The 24,095-nt window shown below is 44.6% G+C and overlaps 1 protein-coding gene across 1 annotated transcript in view; it reads left to right on the forward strand.

Annotated features, from left to right (window-relative positions):
* Window positions 1-24,095, forward strand: part of LOC121872159 (rho GTPase-activating protein 32-like) — a gene marked incomplete at its 3' end in the record, with an annotated part of 107,721 nt that overhangs the window by 31,848 nt on the left and 51,778 nt on the right.

The raw sequence follows: 24,095 nt of genomic DNA on the forward strand, positions 1-24,095 counted from the left end.
GGAGAAATAGTTTGGCAGGATTGGAAGGTTAAAACCATCTCTATGAAAGGGTTAAACCACCATTCTCAGAGGGTTAAACCATTCTCAGAGGGTTAAACCATTCTCAGAGGGTTAAATCATCATTCTCAATGGGTTCAACCATCATTCACAAAGGTTTAAACCATCATGCCCAAAAGGTTAAACCATCATTCTCAAAGGGTTAAACCATAATTATCAAAGGGTTAAAATCTCCACCTCAAAGGGTTGAACCATCGTCATTAACGTGCTCAACCATCGTGTTCAAAGGGCTAAACCATCATCCTCTTAAGGTTAAATCATCGTTCTCAAAGGGCTAGTATGTACGACGACACACACACACACACACACACACACACACACACAAGCTTCTCACCATCACTATCGTCCTGTTGTCAGCCTCGATTGCCTTTGAAAATATTATTGATAGATGAAGTGTACCAACCAGCTTTAGGTCTCTGCAGCAGCCAGCCTTAGGGGGTACAGCAGCCAGCTTTAGGAGGTACAGCAGCCAGCCTTAGGGGGTACAGCAGCCAGCTTTAGGGGTACAGCAGCCAGCTTTAGGGGTACAACAAAGCTTTAGGGGTGCAGCCAGCTTTAGGGGTACAGCAGCCAGCTTTAGGGGGTACAACAGCCAGCTTGCAGGGTACAGCAGCCAGCTTTAGGGGTACAGCAGCCAGCTTTAGGAAATTGGCAGCCAGCTTTAGGTCCAGCCTTGTTGTTTTTCCCCTGAGGTGATTATACTCAAAGTGGTAAATGGTTTTAACCCATTAATCGGCGACTTTGTGATATGGACGACCCCGTGTGAGCTTTTAGTCTGGCGAGTGTTGACCAGCCACCACTACTACCACTACTACCACTACTACCACTACTACCGTTGCTACCACTACTACCACTACTACCGTTGCTACCACTGTTACCACCACTACTACCGTTATTACCACCACTATTACCATCACTACCATCACTACGATCACTATTACCACCACCACCACCACCACTAATACCACCAATACCACTACTACCACCACCATAACTATCACCACGACCTCTACTACCACAATTATTACTACCACCACTACACGACATTGTTATAACTGTTGTCAATCACCATTACCACCACTGTCACCACCACTGTCACCACCACCACACACTACATTAAACCTTGAGAGCATATCTTCACCACTATCACCACACATTATAACCACACCACTACTGAACCACACTATCATTACCACAACACCGTACCACACCACACCATACCACACCACAACTAACCTACATAACACCACACCATACACACACCGCCACACCACCACCACACCTACACACCACCACACCACAATTATACCACACCACACCTACACACCACCACACTACACCTATACCACACCACACCTACACACCATCACACCACACCTATACCACACCACCTCAGCATCAGAAGGAAGTTCAGGTAGCCAACAAAGCGTGGTGAACCAAACAGCTTTAGTGTGGACCAGTACTTGTGTGTGTGTGTGTGTGTGTGTGTGTGTGTGTCCTTCATTTGTGGTGAACGTCAGAGAAGAAAAACTGAGATGAGAGTGAATAAAGCTTAGAGAGAGAGAGTGTCCCCTCCCCCATTCCCTCACAGATACTAACTTGGTATTGACAAGAGATAAGAAAGAACGGCCGATGACCGTCTATCTAACATCCAGTCTGGAAGCCCCTCCCCACCCTGCAACCCGGCTTTGTGGCTTAAAGGTTAGGTTGGGTCAGGTGTTCTGTAGTGGTTCGGTGGTTCGTTCTAGTGGTTCGGTGGTTCGCTGTTGTGGTTCTCAGTTCCTTGCTATGGGATAAGCTTAAAAGAGCTGGGGATATGTGAATTCAAGCTGATACACAGTGATTATGCTCTTTTTCAATGTGATACCATCTAACACCACTGGAAAAGTCGGTCATGTCAACACCTCACATAACAAGCAAAATCGGTCGTATCCACCTCCACACCAAAAACTCGGTTCATCACCACCTCACCACTAGCAAAATCTGGGTCATGTCAACACCTCACACCACTAGAAAACTCGGTCATGTCACCACCTCACTTAAAACCAAATCGGTCATGTCAACACCTCACACCACTAGAAAACTCGGTCATGTCACCACCTCACACCACTAGCAAAATCGATCATATCAACACCTCACACCACTAGAAAACTCAGTCATGTCTAAGTTTATTCGGTGTCCCTAAGTTTGGACATCTTCCGAACGTGTTGTCGGCTGTGTCCACAACGACCTTGGGTATTTTCAAGAGTTATACACGCTGTGATACACGTTCCTCCACCTTCAGTATTTGTCAGGGATTCCTTGACAAAGTGGTAGGTGTTGGAAAGGTCATTGGGGGTTGGTGGTGGGCGTCAATAAGGGATGTGGGTGAGGGCGTGCGAGTTGTAACCTCTCCATCGATCACAAGAGGAGGCAAGTGGTGTGGGGTGACACTACTGCTTGAGCGTCTCTGTCCTCTCTATAATCCCTCCTCCCCCCCCCTTGCAGTGTTTAACTCCTTCAGGTTCCTCTCTCTCTCTCTCTCCCTCCTACTTTCTCTCTTCCTCATCCTCACCCACCAGGTCCTCTCTCCTGTCTTCATATTGTGGAAGGGCGTCGTATAGTGTTGGATCCTCTTCAGCGCCTTGTGCTGCTACTCTTCACCTCTCTACCAGCTGTTGAGTGCCTCTCTCTCTCTCTCTCTCTCTCTCTCTCTCTCTCTCTCTCTCTCTCTACAGATTTAAGTCACGATAATCTCACTTGTTCCTCCTTCCTCTCTCTTTTTCTCTTCCGGTTGTGGGTTTACCTCACTATCCCCTCTCCTCCTTCCTCCTCCCCTCCCTCCTCCCTCCTCCCTCCCTCCCTTATAGTAGTCTCTCACCTGTAGGGTTACTTTCACTCGCCCACCTGTTGCCCCCAAAAAAAGAATAAAATCTCTCCTTTGAAGATTTTCTCCCACCATTTTAATTTTCCCCCACCTTGTTGGACTCTCCCGGCCCCACTCTCCCACCGGTCCCACTCTCCCACCGGTCCCACTCTCCCACTGGTCCCACTCTCCCACCACTCTTGCCCTCTCAGGACCATCTACAGGCCACATGTCACCTGTAGGCGGTAACCTGGACCAATTTTCACTGATCTTGGTGTGGCAAAGGTCGTTGTAGGTGAAGACTGTGTAGAAACATGAGGTTACCTGAACATTAACCACCTAAACCTAACCTAATCTAACCTACCCTAACCTTATCTAACCACCCTAACGCTAACCTAACCTAACCATTGGAGTAGATACTATGGAATGTTGTCTTCATTTTTACACACACACACACACACACACACACACACATACACACACACATACTCACACACACACACACACACACACACACACTTTACCGATTTAAACAAGGGTGAAAAAAATAAAAAGACTGATCGCTGTTTTATGAATTTATTCTAAAAATAAACACAGCTCCGTGTATTGAATGTTGTTTATTTGTGTTTATTTTGTAATGTTATTTTGTTTAGTTTATTTATTTTTTTATTTTCTTATTTTTATTTTTTTATTATTTTTTTTTTATTTTATTTATTTATTTATTTTTGTTATTTATTGTTGTTTTTATTTTTGTTATAACTTTGTATTCTGTAAGTGTTTCAGTAAAAGTCTTGATGTAACAGGTTTTGTAGATAGATAGATAGATAGATAGATAGATAGATAGATAGATAGATAGATAGATAGATAGATAATTTGTACTGTGGTCAACTTTTTCCGGGAACTTATTTATCTATTTCCATTTATCATACAGGAATAAATAGTAAAAAATAGGACCTAGTATTTTATATTGTGTTTTAGTAACTCGTGTATATATATATTTCGTAGGTGTATGTATGTATGTATGTATGTATGTATGTATGTATGTATGATGTATGTATGGATGTATGTATGTATGTATGGTCGATATTTTTGTAGGGTGACTTAAAGATGATGTTATTAACCATTTAGTACAGAGACAGACAGAGACAGACAGACAGAGACAGACAGACAGACAGAGACAGACAGACAGACAGACAGACAGACAGGGGATTTTTTATTTTACAATATTTAAAAAATATATTATAAATTATAAATGTATTTTTTTTGTTTAATATGATCAAGAATACTCGTAAAATAAACTCGTTGTTACCTATTATTTATTTATTTATTTTTATTTTTTACGTGTCTAGTTCACAGGTGTGGTTTGCTCCTGACCCCCCCCCTCCTCCCTTCCCCCCGTGAGGTCAGAGGTCAATGGGAGGTTGACCTTTAACACGGTCTGAATTATGTAACGTTGTCGCCTGGGTGGTCGGTGGTTACCTGGTCAAGTGTTTTTTTTCCTTTTTTTCCCCTGAGTTTATTTCCTTGGACAGGTAGTTTGGTTAATTATGTTGGTCAGTGACAGGTAAGACAGGTGATACCATTATTAATTGCATATAACTCTACGGTACTTCTAACTCCACATTTGCTTTTACTCTTTTGGTCTTACTAATTATTTGGGTGTGTGTGTGTGTGTCTGTGTGTGTGTGTGTCTGTGTGTGTGTGTGTGTGTGTGTGTGTGTGTGTGTGTGTGTGTGTGTGTGTGTGTGTGTGTGTGTGTGTGTGTGTGTGTGTGTGTGTGTGTGTTAAATTAGGTTAAGTTAGCATTAGGGTGATTAATCTTCAGGTAAATTAAGCCGGAATGTCTAATCTTCAGGTAATACGATTTTTCCTTTTAAAACTATCATTATTCTTCTATATAAACCCCTCATACACTGGGCCACACCTGAGACATTTTCTTATCATCACCTGAGTCTTACCTGAGATGACCCGTTAACTCTCACTCACCTCACAACACCTTTATAATAATGTGTCCTTACCTTCTCCTCCACGCCCTCAGAATTAGGTCACATTCCGACCTCATTACCGCAGAACCCCTTAATACGCGCCACCTCCTCCTCCTCGGCCCCTCCTTCTCCTCAGCCCCCTCCTCCTAGCCCCCCTTCCCCCTCCTCCTTGCGCCCTCCTCCTCCTCGCGCCCTCCTCCTCCTCGCCCCACACTACCTGACCTGGGCGGAGGCGGGGGTGGTTGGTGTTGGGTGTGTTTACTTAGCAAATATGTGATCTGGTTATGAGGGGGAGACTCTGAAAAAGGTCGACATGTTGAACGTGGGGCCAGAAAGCGATCGAAAAGTGATTTAGAAGTAGAAGGAAGACCATAATGCCACTTTTCCTTCACTAATGCCCCCTTTTCCTTCACTAATGCCTCCTTTTCCTTCACTAATGCCTCCTTTTCCTTCACTAATGCCTCCTTTTCCTTCACTGATGCCCTGATTATCTGGCATAGGGTTAGGGAGAGAGGCCGTGTGGGTATTTTGTGTGGCTCATCGGATGTGTTGCGGTGATAGGGGTGAGCTGGCCAGTATATGGGTGCAATATATTTTAGTTCGGGGGGCAGGGCAGCATAGACGGGTTTAGTTTACGGGGTATCTTGGTTGATTCTGGGGGCACAGTTTATGGGGGTAAAGTCTCTCCCTACCGGTGCAATAGCGTTACGGGAGGATGTTCATAGATAGAATTGAATTTACAGGTTGACTGGGCAGTATTGGTGGAGTTGGTTTACAATTTTACGGGGCAGTTAGGGTGTAGATGATATAAATGTTTACGGGGCCGTGAAGGTGCAGAGGGTCTATAAATTACGGGGTAGTGTAGATGGGATTGTTGCAAGGGTTTACGGGGCAGGTGTAGTTAGGTGTATCAGCTTACGGGGCTGGTTGGGTAGTGCAGGTAGGTGAGGGAGGTATCTCGGGTCACACCCAGGCGAAGGACGTGACCAAGCATAGGTGAGACTCGATTACTCCTGTCGGGGATCTTACGTGTAAAAATAGTGGTTACCTGTGCAGTAAGTAGCCAGGCAAGGTGATCCCGGAGCCTTGCGTTGGTGGTGGCGGGCTAACCTTACCTTACCTTACCTTACCTTACCTTACCTAACCTAACCTAACCTAACCTAACCTTACCCTTCCCTACCCTATCCTAACATAACATAACATACCCTAATCTAACCTAAACTATAACCTAACCTAATTATCCACCCAGTACTTATTCTATAACCCGGTACTCTATCCTTCACCCAGCACCAGTATTTGAAGGTCCCGCCCAGTAAGTTAACAATGATACCACGACCCACTGCCGCCGTCCATTCCTCAACCTGAATTATATCCTGGAACTCTCAGACAAGTTTTTCAGTTCATTACTACGTCTTCAGCTTTGTCCTTTCTTAATGTTTTCACCAAAGTTCCTGTCTGTATGTGTCTGTCTGTCTGTATGTCTGTGTCTGTCTGTCTGTATGTCTGTGTCTGTCTGTCTGTCTGTCTCTCTCTGTGTCTGTCTCCGTCAGTAGAGATTATTTTTTTTTTGGGGGGGGGGGACTGGTCCACACACCTGTCACACCTGTACTTCTCATTAGTGTCTTGAGTGAAAAGGTGTTTAGTGCGACAGGTGTACTGTATATCAACTCGGGGGAGAATTATAACGTGTGGATGTTTTTGAGGCCACGTGTGAAGTTAACTAGAGAGACAAATTTTATAAAGACAGGTGTTTCAGGCTAGGTCCTCGTGTTTACTTCCTTCCATATGTTGAAAATTACAACGTAACCTTTATTTTATGAGCTGTAAATATTTTAGATTACATTTACTGGTGTTTGATCAAAATATGTCTCTGAACACACACACATACCAGCGGATACAAGGCGAACAAATTTTACCGTCTAACATTATCTCAGATTACGAACACACTTGGGAGTACTTCTTCACACGAATCAGTGCTAAGTGAGGGAGGCTCTTCACGCTGGTTGGCTGGTGGGCTTCAGTACTCTCCCACATCACTCACTCATTCATTCACTTCCTCCCTCCACCACTTTTATTTGAAACACTTTAAAACTTTATTCCCTCACTATCCTAACTTAAGTGCTCACCCCCCCCCCCACCCAGTCACACTACGTCAATTTTAAAAGCTTATTACCCGAGATTATTCACCAAGGTAGATGAATGTGTTTTTTTACATCAGTTGATTGTCTGGCTAATGCGTTTCTCTCTACCCCTGGCGAAGAATTTTGGAGCAAACCGCCTTGAACCTTTACCAGACGCGTTGGGAGGGTGAGGATAAGAGTGAGGAGGAGGTGAGGAGGTGGGGTCAGGGAGGTGGTAGGTGATGGGGAGGGAGGAGGGTGGTAAGAGTGAGGGGGGGGGGGTGAGGGAGGGCGATGAGAGTGAGCAGGTAGGGTAAGGGAGGTTCAGGTGTTCTCGAGGTGGGAGGGAAGTTCTTGTAGGTGTTATTGTTATTGTATTTGTTATTTATATTCGTTTTATCATTATTACTGTAGTAGTTGGCAAGTGTGAGCATTGTTGTTGTGAGCAGCGGGTCGTACGAGAATGATTGGTCAGGTTGTTTGCTCGTTTCATCAACACAGGGTTCAGGTGAGAGTCTGTACACCTTGCATTAAATTCCCTCTTTTAATATATTACCTTCCAGCCTTGCCTTAGATATATAGTACATTGTATTTAGATAATCTGATCATAGAATTTTAATAACTTGTTTTAATTTTAATGTTTATTTTAGTTCAGCTTGAGTAGTTTATTTGACTCTTGTGGTAGACGCGGCAACTCTGGACATTCGCTCTTCACTCGTCTAGACGTCTGGTAGTCACTGTTGTCATTATTTGATTATTTTCTTCCTAGGTTAGTTGTAGGCGTGAGGATCTACGGCCTTGTTATTTCCTCCACGTTTCCGTCGCAAATTTATAGTTTTCGAGTTATTTTCATTTTTATATTTTAATTTCTCGGCCAATCAGCGTGAGTGTAGAGGTGACGTGATAGTTGTGCCCATGCGCCTAATACTTCATTGGCCAATCAGCGAAACTCTTGATGAGCGAGCAGTTGGAAGATGGCTGCTGTGGTGGTTTTACTTTGGCTGACTGGCGCGTTTTTAAGCTCGTTTTAGAGTACTAAGCCGCAGCCATTGACATGTTTAGGGCTCACGGTGTTCTCGTTTCGTCAGTAAAGTGTCCGAGATGTGATACTGAGTGTCAGTACCGTGTAGGCCGCCATACGTGGTACTGTGGTAAGAGACGGACGCTGACGAAGAGCTTTATCATTCAAGTGGCGATACCGTTCACCTGCATCTCTTAATTAAGGTAAGTTTTTTACACACGGGGGATAGGAAGTTAGGTTAGGTATTTTCTGGGTTTTCTGGTTAGGTTAGGTCGGGTCGGGTCAGGTCAGGTCAGGTTTTTTTCCCTCCATTTTTTAATATCCAAAACGACCCATTTCCGACGACAATGAATTACGCTATAAAAACCTACTTTCAATTGTAAGTTATGTGTTGTCAACTACTAAATATTTACCCAGGAGTGTTTAATATGTGGTTTATGTATATATTTAGACATATTACGTGTCCTATGTGTGTTTAATATGTGGTTTATGTATATATTTAGACATATTACGTGTCCTATGTGTGTTTAATATGTGGTTTATGTATATATTTAGACATATTACGTGTCCTATGTGGGTTTGGTAAATTTGCTTTTAATTGTCCCAGTCAACCTAACCTATACTGAAATTTTGAACAAAGTCGCAGATTATGTATGTATGTATGTATGTGTGTGTGTGTGTATGTATGTGTGTATGTATGTATGTATGTATGTATGTATGTATGTATGTGTGATTGGTATGTTGACCTGTATTTATTACTTTTATAAAGGTGATTTTTTTATTGTATAGAAACACTGTATATAGAGGGTCACATTTCCCCGCTACTGATCACGTTACGACGCTCATGAAAATTTCCCGAAATTAATTAATGTTTCCCCGACGGTGAAAGGATATTTTTTTATTTTTTTTATTTAAGGAAAAATATCAGTTGATCAATACTGGAATATAATTTTTTTTTCGGCTGGTAATTTATTTCACTGATATTTTTGTTGTGTATAATTCGTTGGTATATCGGTATAATCCCTGGTGTATAATAGGTCTATGGTATATATTATTGGTATATATTTCGTGGTATATTGTAGGTGGTTTACTGGAGACGGTCTTGGTATATTTTCATCACCACACTTGAGGTTGATGCTGCCAATCACTTGTCACCTCTGCTGGTAGTGGTGTCACATTACTGTCATCACCATCTCCGTCACTGTCATCACCACCACTAGAATCATTACCACCACCACCTTTACCACCACCACCATCATCTTTACCACCACCACCACCACCATCTTTACCACCACCACCCTTATTACCACCACTAGCATCATCACTATCACCACCATCATCACCACACGCGTCAGGGATGGTAGTACTGGTGGTGAGGTTGTTGCATCATCACCTTTAACATCGTCAGTGGCGCCCTTCATCCTGTTAGTGGTGGTGCACCATGATGCTGTCCCCATTCATCACTACTGAGGACCTCCACTCATCATCACTACTCCACTCATCACCACTTCTTCACTCATCACCACTGCTTCACTCATCACCACTGCTTCACTCATCACCTCTCATGTCACTCATCATCACCCCACTAACTACTTGTCTCTACCTGTAATATTATGTAAGTCAATAATACAGGTGTTAATTCTACCTTCACCTGTAATATTCCTGTATGTAATTAGCACAGGTAATCAACATGTTAATTCCTGTAATATATCTATAAAACTAATACTGGTTCAGAGGTGAGGTTCGAACCCGTGTTGAATTATATTACTTTAGAGGCCATTTGCTCTCTGGAACAGGTAACTAAATCAGCAGCTTCGGATACCTGGTGACGTGGGTTCGAATTCCCTTGAGGAACCTTGATTGTGTTATGATCAATGATGATTCAGTCGATGGTTTCACTCTGATGCAACCAGCCAGTCTGATTGTATAGCACGTCACTCATAACACCACTCATAACACGTTGCTTCAAAACTCGTTTCTCATAACACACCTGTCATAACACATCACTAACTCATAGCACATCACTTACAGTAGATTGTCACTCATAACGCATCACAAAACACGTTTCTCGTAACACATCTTTTATAACACATCAGATGTTAGTTTATATGATCAGTAGCCAATCAGATGTTAGGTCGATGACTAGACATTCAGAATGTCACTGACTTGCATAACAAACAGTCCATCAGGTTGCAGTAAACACAGCCATTAACACAGTTGTTGAGGCCATCATTAATCGGCTGACAAATGGCTGTATCCTGGACCCTCGCCAACCAGTCAGGTGATAAATTACATCGTTAGAAACTCTCATTGGCTGTCTTGATCCGCACCAGCCAATCAGACGTTAAACCGCTCCATTAGCGATCTACCAATAGGTGCCTCGGAGCGTTACCAATAAGACGTACTTGGGGTTACCTGCCATTCACAACCAATCACTGAAGCGAAACCTGTCTTAAACTATCCAGGCATTTGAATGGTTTCCTTTGCATTGGAACTTCAACCAACCAATCGGTGTATCGCTTGCACTATTCAACTACCCAATAGCCAAGATCCCCGGGGACGCAACGGACCAATCAACTGTTGAATTTAATCATAACTTACTAGAACCACTCCCCCCTCCCCCCCCCCGGAGATGTCGACCTACACAGAGCAAGACCTAAACTGGATGTGTCAAAGGTCACCCTCCACCTCACCCACCCCAGAAGGTCTCTTGGATGAACCCCAGGAGGGTCACACACACACACGGCCATTGGGAGCCTTGATCACATGGACCCCAGCAGTAATAGGTTAGCTCCGTGGGGCGCCGCTGCCTATTTTGACCATTAATCGAGTTCCAGCCAAAGGTATAAAGGTCTTTTGCAAGCTGCTGAGTGCCCCTTGATGTGGTTATTCGGTGGTATTTTTAGATATCGTTAACATTCAACATTTTATCGTCGTCGTTAAACTATTTTTATTTTAGGTATCGTCAACATTCAACCTTTATCATCTTCGTTGTCTTTGTTTTTAGTTTAGATATCGTCGAAGTATTTATTTAATTACAGATATTATCATTCAACAATTTATATATTGGTTGATATCATCACCCTTGAGCCGTATGTATATATTGTTTTACGTTAGGGATATCGTCAATATATAACCTCACGATAACCTATAAGAGTACAGTGAAAATCCCCCTGAAACGACGATGGCAAAACACACACACACACACACACACACACCATAGGAGGAGGACTAGGGAGGTGTGAAGTGGTCCACCCCCTCCTCACCATCACCACTGTTCTTCCATACTCGACAAATTTCTACTGACTAAAGTTGTAAAATCATTATACAAGAAGCGACCCATCGGGGGGGAGGGAGGGGTCTGGTCTGTGTGTGTGTGTTTTCTGCCATCGTCGTGTTTACATACAGGAGATGGGATTCAGTTCAAAGTTTCCCTGATTTATGGTTTCTGGGTTTGAAGACTATACACTGGCGACGTGTAGTGAGAGTTCTAAAAGGTGATGGTTAATGTTACGATATGGTTATGTTATCCTCTGGTGGTTAAAGTTTAGGTTAGTTATCCTCTTTAAAAGTTTATTGATGTTCAAGCTCTGATATCATAACTCCATGTGAAATATTTAACCTTCCAGTAATTGAGAACAGCAATTTGTCTCTTAGAGGAATTCAATTTAACTCTTAAGATATCACAACGTTCAGAAATACAACATAATAACATACTTGGTTTTCTTCCCCGGAAATGAGGACGTTCCATCACCGCCCGCTATTGGGGTCAGTAAGTAGAAGAAAAAAAAACACACTGCTGCCTGGTGGTAGTGGAGACGACGGGTTGGCGCCACGTTGGTTGGTAGCCGTTGGTTGGCTGGCGGGCGGATTCTGGCTCCCTCAACGTCCACCAATCACCAGGCGCGCTCCTCTTCTTTACCTCCCGGACCCCCCCCCCCTTCTCCTTCCCAGCCACCCTCCCCCCTTGTCACTACACATGCCCCCTCACCACCAATCCTGTGAGATAGTGAACTGGAATAGCTGGAATCTTGAATTATATCTGGCATTCTTCACCGTTGAGTTGTTTTATTTGTATAGCAGCCAACTTGTTCCTCTCTCGGGTGAAGACAATTTTTTTTTCTTTTGTACTTCCCAGGTGGTTAACGTTCCTGTGGAGAAGGTTGGGGGGGGGGGTTAGGTTAGGTCCTTTAGGTTGTTAAGCGAATTCGTAACCTTATTTTCTGACATACGAAGAACTGGTTGTCGTTACAGTGCTCGGAACATTATGGTGATGAGTTTGAACCGACCAGTGAATCATACCGGAATTTAGTCTTCAGCTCCGGGTCGTAAATATTCTAATAACGTCACATTTTCTTCTGTCTTTTATGTATCCACTGTTTTTCTTCTTTCTCTTATTTTTTCTTCGTCTTCATCCAACAATACACAGTGAAGTTAGGTTAGGTCAGGTCAGGTCAGGTCAGGTCAGGTCAGATCAGGTCAGGTCTGGTCTGGTCTAGGCGAGGCAATTTATAGATCAGTTTGAATAGGTTAGGTTGGTGTTGATGAGGCAAGCCCGCTAACATTGTATTAGTCTGGTTAGGTCAGGTCAGGTCAGATTAGGTTAGACATATTCTCTAGGCTAGACCCAATGTATTATTTCGATTGGATTAGACTGAAGTAGGCTAAGCTAGTCAGCCATTTCGCTACCCTGATTAAGATGGGTTAAGAATGGTCACGTGTAAGCTAACTTGGCATAAGAAACTCCTAGGCTTATTCTATCCTACATTCACACACACACACTAGCCTAAGTATCATTTAAGTGTTTATACCAACTCATCAATCTTAATATATGGTATTATTTCTCCACTAATTACGTTTTCCTTTTCTCTTTGCAGGTACGTACTGTGTTGAAGCGACGGTGTGGTATGTAAGGCCAGTCCATATGCAGAAAGGCCTTGTATATGTTTTTATTTAATAACCCTGATTTAGACTGGCCGAGGTTGAACTATTTCTTTTTACCATTGATGTTTTGAGTGTCAGGGATAAGTGTTAAGGCTTTTACTCATCCTTAGAGGTTTAGAGTGTCAAGTATTTGTGTTGAGTACTAAACTATCGTGTACCGAGGTCAAAGTGTCGAGTATTAGTGTCATTGTCAAGTATTGATCTCAACTGTCAGTGTTCAGTCCACCAATTGCCTTAAGCTAATTCTTCATACTCTTTAGGATAACTATTTCTTGAGTGATGTTCTTAAGGATATCTTGTGCTTGTTTGAGGTGGGTCAAAGGTCAAGACTAGCTCTGCTTTTGCTTTATGATAGAGAGAGATTATGTTAGTAAATTGTTGCAAGATAATATGTAGCTGAATGGCAGAGAGAGAGAGAGATGAATGAGAGAGAGGGGATTGAATAATTGAGAGAGGGGAATGATTAAGTGAGAGAGAAATAAATAAGTGAGAGGGGAATGAGTAGGTGAGTGAGAGAGAGAGAGAGAGAGAGAATGAGTGAGAAGGCCAGCCTCCTCCGACACCATTGTAAGCTTGGCACAGTAAACCAACACCATCTTTGGGTGCAGAAGGTCATAACTCCCACTAGAAGCTGCAGGGTCTTTGGGTTCCGAGTCACAAAGGTTCCACTGGTGAATACTCCTCGTGGCGCTGCCGAAGACTCGTAAAAATCCACCAAATTGGGTCGAGTGAAGTCAAAATAGATGGAAATAACAAAGAAATGGCATCAGATTTACACAGAGACTCTACCTTAACTACATACAGTTCTTAGGATCGAATCGTGGTTGAGAATTAATAGGAGATGATGTCGTGTATATTTTGCTAAGTGAAGGTATGCTAAAGGAAGCTGTATGGGTGTCCTGACGAAGACCTGGTGTTTGCGGTGTAGAAGTAGTCCTGCTTTATACAAGAGACTTTCCTTGCTTGTTTTAACCTAATGAGAGAGAACGAAGAGAGGAAGAGGGAATGATTAATTAAGAGAAAGGGAATGGGAGGAAAAGAGAATAAGCAATTTAGTGATAAAGCGAATGAGAGGGTGAGAATGAGTAATAGAGAGAGAACTTTACGATTAAATGGTTCCTCTCTACAACAGCTGGTACTTGTCGTTCCAGTTGTTATTTGGGCCCAATCCACTCGTATGCGGGAATGTCATACGCTGATTGGTCCTTACCCAGCACGGCGTTAACTTTTAGTATCCCTCCCACGCGTCGATTGTACCAGTCTACCCTGACCTGACCCGGTTAAGGGGTAGTTAACGACGACAGGTTCTCTTAAGTCTCACATCTTGTCTTCTTTATTCTTATTGTTTTACTCTTGTACTTCTTGTCTTCTTTTTTCTTTTCTTCTCTTCCTCCTTTTCTTAACTTTTCTTCAGATAATATTTTTTCTTTATTTTCCTCCTTGCTTTTCTCCTTGTTTATCTTCTTCTTTTCCTCTTCCTTTTTTCCTCCTTGTTTTTCTCCACCTTTTCCTCCTCCTCCTCCTCCTTCCTCGCCTTCAGTAGAGGAGAGTAACTAGCTGGTACGCCCTGGCCGTCTCCCCAAGGTATCGCTGCGACATTTATCCCAGAGTTGAGTTGTTGCCCCGAAGGCCTCACCAAGACGCCCGGGCATGTCTACGATGCATGAGCCAATCACACCACGTCTCGCAGCTTATTGGTGGAGCTGTGGTGTCTTACGGCTGATTTATTGGAAGCTTAGCCACTAGTCACGGGTGTCATGCGGCTTATTGGGTGTGCAGCAACCTATCATGGGGCGTCTTGGGAGGTAATTCGTGGTGTGACAACCAATCGATGGTATCTTGCGGCTTATAGGGTGCGCAACAACCAATCATGAGGCGTCTTGCGAGGTATTTCGTGGTATGGTAACTAATCAGTGGTGTCTTGCGGTCTATTGGTGGTTTGGTAACTAATCGCTTTGGATTACTGATCGGGCGGCAATCAGTCACAAGATATGCGTCTTGAAGCTGACATGGTAATGTTATTAATAGCACAGCAACCAATCAATGACGTCTTGAATCTTAATGGTGGTATGGCAACCAATCCTTGATATCTATGAAATGTTTTGATATTGCGAATAACAGTCCTTGCCGTCTTAAATCACATTGGTGGCTCGACAGCCAATCCCACGGTATCTTGAAGCTTACTGGTGGCTCAGCATCTAGTCCTGCGGCATCTTGAAGCTTACTGGATGGCTCAGCGTACCAATCCCATGGCATCTTAAACCTTATTGGTGGCTCCGTTACTAATCCCACAGCATCTTGAATCTTATTGGTGGCTCAGCGACCAATCTCATAGCACCTTGAAGCTTATTGGAGGCTCAACGACCAATCATTGCCATCTTGAAGCTTATTGGTAGTGCAGCAACCAGTCACTGGAGCTTCATTGTGGATTTATTGGTTGGCGCGCTGTTCGTCTTGTACTGCTGGTGGGAGGAGGTTCATCTCCCCCTTGGCTATACTGATATTTGTGTTTTGTCTGTATGGGTCATGGTGTGGCTACTTGTAAAGAACACTCTCTCTCTCTCTCTCTCTCTCTCTCTCTCTCTCTCTCTCTCTTATAATAAGTACAAGAAATCTGCAGGTAAGTGTGTTAGTAATCCTCATTATGACTTCTGTTTCTCTCGCGTGTGTGTGTGTGTTATCTGGAGTGGTTTATGACAATGTTTGGCGGCGGTGGCAATATTACCATATATTTCTCATAACATGTAACTTGTTGACCGTCTGAATTCTCTCTCTCTCTCTCTCTCTCTCTCTCTCTCACTAGATTTTTTTTGTCGGAATAAAAAAAAATATATTTTTCGACCAAAGGTGGTGATGGTGGTGCCGGTGTGGTGATGGTCACTCAGTAGTGGTGTTGGTGACTCCGTGGTGGTGTTGGTGACTCCGTGGTGGTGTTGGTGACTCCGTGTTGGTGACTCGGTGATGGTGTTGGTGACTCCGTAGTGGTGTTGGTGACTCCGTGATGGTGTTGGTGACTCGGTAGTAGTAGTGGTGGTGTTGATCTCCCAGCCTTACCATGTTCCTTCTGGAGGCCGCGTCTGTCTCCACCAAGAGCCATATAGTCCTCTACCCTGACCTCCTTGTTGATCCTCCTGCTACCTCTCATCCTGGCCTCTCAGTCTGCCCTCTCCCTCGTCTCTTTTCATCGTAGTCTCTCGTCATCCTCTCGTCGTAGGCTAGTAAGTCCCTCTTTATCATCGTCCCTCCTCTCGTCGTCTTCTAACACCTGCAGTCTCTCTCTCTCTCTCTCTCTCTCTCTCCCCCCCTACGTCGACGCCTCTAACCTGATTTTCTTTTAAAACTTACGACTGGGAGACGATGACCAGAATCGATTAGCGACGATTTTGTGCTCAGATAACGTTTTCACTTGCGATTACGAACGAGCGGTTAATGAAGAAACCCCTTGAGAATGCGGGACCATAACTTGTGGATGTGTGCGGGTGTGTGTGGCGGGGACTTGGCCTCACGCCGAATCCTCGCATATCCGCATATTTTAATTTCCTTTAGCTGAGAAGATTGGGTGAACGTTGTTGGAGAGATTGCACGTATGATATGGGTGAACGCAGGTGGGGGGACGGGTGACCGCAGGTGGGGGAACGGGTGAACGCAACTGGGGTAACATGCAATAGTTTAGGTGTAGTTTGGAGTTACGATCACAGCCATCGTACTGCGGTAGCTTAAACGAGCAAGTTAGTATCGTTGTATTGTAGTGCCGTTGACTGTTATTGTAGAGTAGTACCGTTGTTATATCATTGTATCGTCGTATTATTTATCATGGTATCGTAGTATCGTTTAACTTTCTATAATTGTATCGTAGTATCGTTTAACTTTCTATAATTGTTTCGTAGTATCGTTTAACTTTCTATAGTTGTTTCGTAGTATCGTGTAACTTTCTATAATTGTATCGTAGTATCGTTTAACGTTGTTGTGTTATTGTATCGTAATATCTTTGTTACTTTATTCGCTCTGGGGAAGAATTTAACGTACGGCTGGATGTGAGACTCTGCCACCGACGTTTCTCTGTTTATTGTACGCTGGAAGGCCTGGTTTGGTCTCCGTTCTGGACTTGGCCATGGCTACTACAGGACCTGACCACAAGACTGCTGTAGGACCTGGCCACATTACTACTGCAGGACGTGGCCTCATGACTACTGCAGGACCTGGCCACATTACTACTGCAGGATCTAGCCACATTACTACTGCAGGATCTAGCCACATTACTACTGCAGGACCTGGCTACATTACTACTGCAGGACGTGGCCTCATGACTACTGCAGGACCTGGCCACATTACTACTGCAGGACCTGGCCACATTACTACTGCAGGACCTGGCCACATTACTACTGCAGGATCTAGCCACATTACTACTGCAGGACCTGCCATTGCTACTGCAGGACCTGGCTACTTTACTACTGCAGGACCTAGCCACATTACTACGTCAGGATCTAGCTACATTACTACTGCAGGATCTAGCCACATTACTACTGCAGGACCTGGCTACATTACTACTGCAGGACCTAGCCACATTACTACGTCAGGATCTAGCTACATTACTACTGCAGGATCTAGCCACATTACTACTGCAGGACTTGGCTATATTACTACTGCAGGACCTGGCCACATGACTACTGCAGGACGTGGCCAGGGTGCCCTCGCCAGTCTCCCCCTCTAATAAAGCACAGTTGTGGTCGCTTGAAACTGGGATTGTGGAAATGTATAGCGAGATTTATTGTTATGTGTGCCTTGCCTGCTGCGTCTCTCTCTCTCTCTCTCTCTCTCTCTCTCTCTCTCTCTCTCTCTCTCTCTCTCTCTCAAGGTGTGACGAATTCTAACAGAGATGGACAGCCAGACGCGCCGAACAGGACGCCAGGCACCAGATATATACCGGAGGTTCGCCTGTATAATTCGGACTTTTTTTTGTTTCCAGACAGGAAATTCAGTTGCTGGGAAAGAGGGAGGAAAGGAAGGAAATGAAGGATGTAGAAGAGGGGGTGAAGGAGAGGAAATGAGGAGTGTAGAAGTGGGAGGGAAGGGAGAGAAAATGAAGAAGGAGTGTAGAAATGGGGGGTGAAGGAGAGAAATGAAGGAGTGTGATGGGGGTGAAGGAGAGAAGAAGGTGTAAGGGGGAGAAGAAGGGGGGGAAAGGGATGGGCGTGGAGGAGGGATGAAAGGGAGAGGAAGTGGGAGGGAAGAGTAAGAAGGGTGAGGAAGAGGGAAGGTAGGGCGAGAAAGTGGGAGGGAGGATAATGAAAGAGGGAGGGAAAGTGTGTGGAAGAGGAGGGGAGGGTGTGGAAGTGGGAGGAAGGAAAAGGGAGGGTGTGGATTAGAGAGGGAAGAGTGAAAAGGTGTGGAAGAGTGAGGGAAGTGGTCAGGGAGAAGTGAGAGGAAAGCGTGTTGTGTCTTGTGTGTTTATTTGCACATTAGCAGCGGTACACCATCGCCTGTCTGTCTGCCTGCTTTCTATACACATTACCTTAGTGTTGTGACGGACGACCTATACTCACTAATGTCAGTACCCCCACACACACACCCTCCATCATCCTATGTGGGCTCATGACTCTTCTGTTCACGTTCCATTTTATAGAACCTCTGCTTAAAAAAAAACATTTATATTTATATCCCGGAGTAATATTTTTGGGGGAGACTCGCTGCCTCTTGAGTTTTTTTTTTTTTTACTGCGTCATAGATTCTCCTGCAGTATAGGTGATTCAGCGTTACGTATCTACGGTATCTGTAGTTTTTGTTGAAGGAACGATATGGTGGATAGATGGAGGAATGACGCGTATGTGTTTATTATCTGTGAAAAAAGAAAAAATATTCCCACACTGTAAGGTAAAATTGACAGAATACAAGTTCAAGTGTGTGTGTGTAGTGTGGGGTAAGCAGGCAGTAGTCCATCCCCTGGAAAATGTTAGCTCGGGTGGCAGCTGGACTCGCTGACCGCTTTTTTCACTTCCCCTCGACGCTGTTCCACAATCCCGTCGTTGAAATTCTGTGACAAGCGGCCCCCGACTCCGACTATTTAGCCCAGGGAGCTGACAGTTTGGGGGCTTGTGAAATTACACTCAGAGCTTCTGGCGGGCACAGTGAACCAGCGGCCGCATATATTAATTTGCATACACGTACCCTGTACGTTGTTGAAGTTTTGGGAGTAGGCCAGCGAGGGTGGGACCAGGGCGACGACACTCTCCCAAAGTTTGTGCGATGAATTTCTCCTCGTAACTTGTTGATTTCGGCTAAAGTACGAGAATTACGTCGGAAAATGGCTTCAACATTACACTGGAAAGACTCTGCCTGAACTAGATACGTGTTATAATGAATCCATATATATTTTTATTTTCTAACTGGGTGTATAGAACTTACCAATCTGAAACTGCCGAAAGGATACTTCACACAGACAATAATAATGGCTTCGAAATTACACTATGACTTCACCTTAGCTAGATACGCATACCGTGCCCATTCACAATTAACAAAGGAAAATAATATTGAACGCGTGAATGTTTGTGAATGCAGACCAAAGCTGATGTTTTGATTATACGAAAAAAAAGGAAACAATCATTGAAAACAAAAACAAACAAATACAGCTTATCGTTCGCTGGTTGTTTACACAGCTGTGGGATAAATCCACATGAATTCACAGATAAATCCACACATTACTTCTATTGAGATATACTAATCCCGGGAGCCTAGATATACGTTGGTGGATTACAGAGGGATTAGTACCCCCTCACCCAACCTCTACCCCAACCTCACCCCCCCATCACCCCCCATCACCCCCGCCTCCACCCTCCTTGCTGTTGGATTTACCTCTTCTCCTCTGGATTACAAAGCCTTGGGTTATTAAGGGCCATGGATAATGATGATAGCAGCTCTGGACCATGGATCTATGAGCCATTTTGGACCATGGATTTAAGAGTAGTCGTTTTGGATCCATTTAAAATAAGCCCCTGGCCAAATCTGTCCAAAGGATCCTAACTGGCATGAAAGAGTCCTTAGAGGTCCTTTCGTGACGAGGATCCTACTGGTGACGGTATCCTTGACCTCCTCATAGCCCTGTTAACAGGATATTCTTTTACATGTGACGGTTCTCCAAATCCTACGTTATTTCAATCCTATCTATGTTTGTCCAATTCTACGTCCCTCCAGTATTACGCCCCTCCAATCCTACGCCCCTCCAATCCTACGCCCCTCCAATCCTACGCCCCTCCAATCCCACGCCTCTCCAATCCCACGTTCCTCCACTCTTACGCCCTTCCAATTCTACCTCCGTTCAATCCTGGTTCAATCCAATCCTACGTTCCCTAAATCTTACACATGTCGATGCCAGAAGACCCAAAGCTGCCTGGGTGCCGAGGATCCCCCAGCTGGCCGACATCTCCTAATGACCACACGAGGCAGATCCCCTTGTTCTTCCCCTGGCTATTGGAGTGTGTGTGGGGCTGGGGAGGGTGGGAGGAAGGCAGGGAGATGAGCGAAGAGTATAGCCTTAGTAGGAGAGAGAGAGAGAGAGAGAGAGAGAGAGAGAGAGAGAGAGTGAGTATAATAATGATGACGATAATAACAATGTGGGTTTAGTTAGGTTATATTATATGAAGATTTGCAGAAATGGGAAAGTATTATGTAATGAACTCTGGCATTAATAGAATATATACAGTGTACTGAATCTGTTGTTGGGAGCAGAGTGTGTGTGTACTGATGAAGCTGTGAGTCGTAAGAATGTATATATAAGTCGGCGAGATAATATAACGTGTGGGTGGGACTCTGCCTCGGGACGCCAGAGTAGCAGTAGACTTGGGGAACGTCCTCATAACACTCTGGTAATGGTGCGTCTTGAGGGTGGGGGTCAGGGTGAGGACAAGGGAGAGGGTCAGGGTGAGGACAAGGGAGAGGGTCAGGGTGAAGAGAGGGAGTTTGGGTGAGAGGAGGGGTAGGGTGAAGACAGCGGCATTCTTGTCGACTCTTGCTTCCCTGAAATATGTAAAAACTTGGCCAGCTGTCCGCGGGTAAGAGCGTCGACTTTGTGCCGGGAAGAATGCCAAACTTGTTAGAGACACTGCAGGAGCGGGAATCCCCAGGCTAAAGTTCCTCATGAAATATGTCATTCGTGGTTTACCAGGCATTCTCGGCTCCTCCTCCTCCTCCTCCCCCTGCTGCACCGCGTCCTGTTACTGCTCCCCACACCTCTGGCAGGATATTATTTGGTTGTTCCTCACCCTCAGGATCAAGTTGGACTTGCGGGTCGTCAGGGAGGCTGAGGAGTAGCATGATTGGTGTCACCTTCGTCAGGAGAGCGGGAGATATTGGAGGTTCCTGGGCCAGTTGGTGATCTTGGAGACTTGAGGACCCGAGCGTTGTCTAGAGTTTGGGGATGGCAGGTCCCTGGTGACTGTAGGGGTCGTGTAATCAAATTTGATGTGGAGGAGGAACACCTCTTTATCCTGAGTCTGTTCCGCCCTTGTGGAGAATTTTATCATATCCTCATGTAACAGATCCCCCTCCCTCCCCTTCCATCCCTGTTTGATGCGTAACCCTCAGTCCTGGCCCCACGATATAGCCGAGTCAGTTGTCGAAGGTGAGGTTGGCGTTGTGAGTGCCTCTAGTTATCCTACCTGTTGCCTCCTCTTAATAGCCGGCCTACCTGTGTGAGCCCTTGTTCCGTGTGTGTGTGTGTGTGTGTGTACCTTCACTGATGTGTTCCCTAGGGTAGCAGAGGTGTTTCCAATGCTTATATTATAATGTTCTATGAGTGTTGGTTTAGCCAGTATAGGAAGTACCGCGTGAGTTTGATGGGGCAGGCAAGAGCTAAGGTCACATCAGGTCAAGTTTGTACACATATACACACGCTGTTAACGCCTTCCGTCCGTACATAAATGTGTAATCAATGTCTCCTGTTCACATACATACGCACCATTACTGTCTCCTGTACACACACACACACACACACACACACACACACAGCACCACCACCACCTTTGAATCCTTAATATGACCTCAGAAGACTGGAGATAATCCTAAAACCACCACCACCACCACCATCACCACCACCATCACCACCACGAGAGAGAGAGAGGGGTCAGTTGTAGCCAAGGGAAACATCATCACAGCAGCTATTGCCAAGTCACGATTGAAACTCGTGGGACGGTGGGACACGTGAGACGAATACGTATAGTCTTCCCGCTGTCCAAGTTGGGTGATAAAGATGCGGGAGGAGAGAGAGAGAGGGAGGGAGGGGGCTACTTCCTACTCTGACTTGGGACTAAAAGACCTGGCGTAGTCCTAAGCTGTCGGGGTTTTATTAAGTTCGTCTTGTGACCCTGATTTATAATAGGAGGAGGGAGGGGACTTTAGGGTTACCAGTGAGGGGTTTCGTGTTTATATAAGGGTCATAGGGATTTATTCGTTAGGATTTATAAAGGAAGGGGAGGGATGGATTAAGAGGATGGATTAAGAAGGGGATGGATTAGGAAGGGAGGAGGATGGATTAAGAAGGGAGGGATGGATTAAGAAGGGGGATGGATTAAGAAAAAGGAGGGTGGGTTAAGCAAGGGGTGGATTAAGAAGAAGGGGAGGTGATTAGGAAAGAAGGGAAGAGGTGATTGGGAAAGAATGGGAAGAGAGGGTGATTAGGAAGGAGGGGAAGGGGTGGAATATGAAAGAAGGGTGAAGAGGGTGGATTAGGAAAGAAGGGAAGGGGTGATTAGGAAAGAAGGGAAGGGTGGATTAGGAAAGAAGGGGAGAGAGTGGATTAGGAAAGAAGGGAAGAGAGGGTGGAATAGGAAAGAAGGGGAAGAGGGTGGATTAGGAAAGAAGGGGAAGAGGGTGGATTAGGAAAGAGGGGGACGAGGGGTGGATTAGGAAAGAGGGGAGGAAGAGAGGGTGGATTAGGAAAGAAGGGGAAGAGAGGGGAATAGGAAAGAAGGGAAGAGGGTGGATTAGGAAGAAGGGAAGAGGTGGATTAGGAAAGAAGGGGGACGAGGGTGGATTAGGAAAGAAGGGGAAGAGAGGGTGGATTAGGAAAGAGGAAGGGGTGGAATAGGAAGAAGGGGAAGAGGTTGGATTAGGAAAGAAGGGGAAGAGGGTGGATTAGGAAGAAGGGGAAGGGGTGGAATGAAAGAAGGGGAATAGGGTGGATTGGGAGGGAGGGTGTAGAGGAAGGGTAATAACTCGACAGAGATAAATGTTCGACTCGTCATAACCTTTGAATCGTCTTTAGTTTTTCAGCAGCTTGACCTGATTAGATTATCCGTCTTCTGTCTTCTTCTTCTTCTTCTTCTTCTTCTCTCTTCTCTCTCTCTCTCTCTCTTCTCTTTCTCTCTCGTTTCTTCTTATTCTCATTTATTATCCTTTACTTTATTGTATATCGCTCTCTCCATCAATTACTTATTCCGTTATCATCATTCTTTCTTTCTTTCTCCTTAGTCCTTATTCTTCTCTCCTTATCCTTTAACTTGGCGCTATTTTATTCTCCTCCTCCTTTCTCATTTCTCTTCCTTCCCTCCTTCTTTTTCATTCTCTTCCTTCCTCTCCTTCATTCTCCTTCTTTCTTCCTTCCTCTCCTTCTCTCTTCCTTTCTCCTTCTCTCTTCCTTCTTTCTCATTCTCTTCCTTCTTCCTCTCCTTCTATCCCACATTTTTACATATACATTTCATTAATTTTTTACATTTTCATAATTTCATACATAAATTGTGGTTTAGTATTTACAAATTGAAAGTAAGAATCGGGTCCCATACGCGTTTAAGACCAGTACGTGTATGGCAATGATTAATACGAGTACTATACACGATTGGTACAGGAAGGTAGTATGGCCGGGCCGATATTGTCATTAACTACCTTTACACTTACCCAATTAACGAGAGGTACCCATTTACAGCTAGGTCGACTGAGGTGTGTGTGTGTGTGTGTGTGTGCGTGTGTGTGTGTGCGTGAGACAATACCTACCTGAAGGCCAAATATTAGCCAGGTGTTCATTGTATTTCTAGGTGGGCAGTACGCTAATGAGTGTGTGTGTGTGTGTGTGTGTGTGTGTGTGTGTGTGTGTGTGTGTGTGTGTGTGTGTGTGTGTGTTATTCTCCACCTGAGTC

The sequence above is a fragment of the Homarus americanus genome, unplaced genomic scaffold (genome assembly GCF_018991925.1).
Source record: "Homarus americanus isolate GMGI-L3 unplaced genomic scaffold, GMGI_Hamer_2.0 scaffold26019, whole genome shotgun sequence".
NCBI classification, from domain to species: domain Eukaryota; kingdom Metazoa; phylum Arthropoda; class Malacostraca; order Decapoda; family Nephropidae; genus Homarus; species Homarus americanus.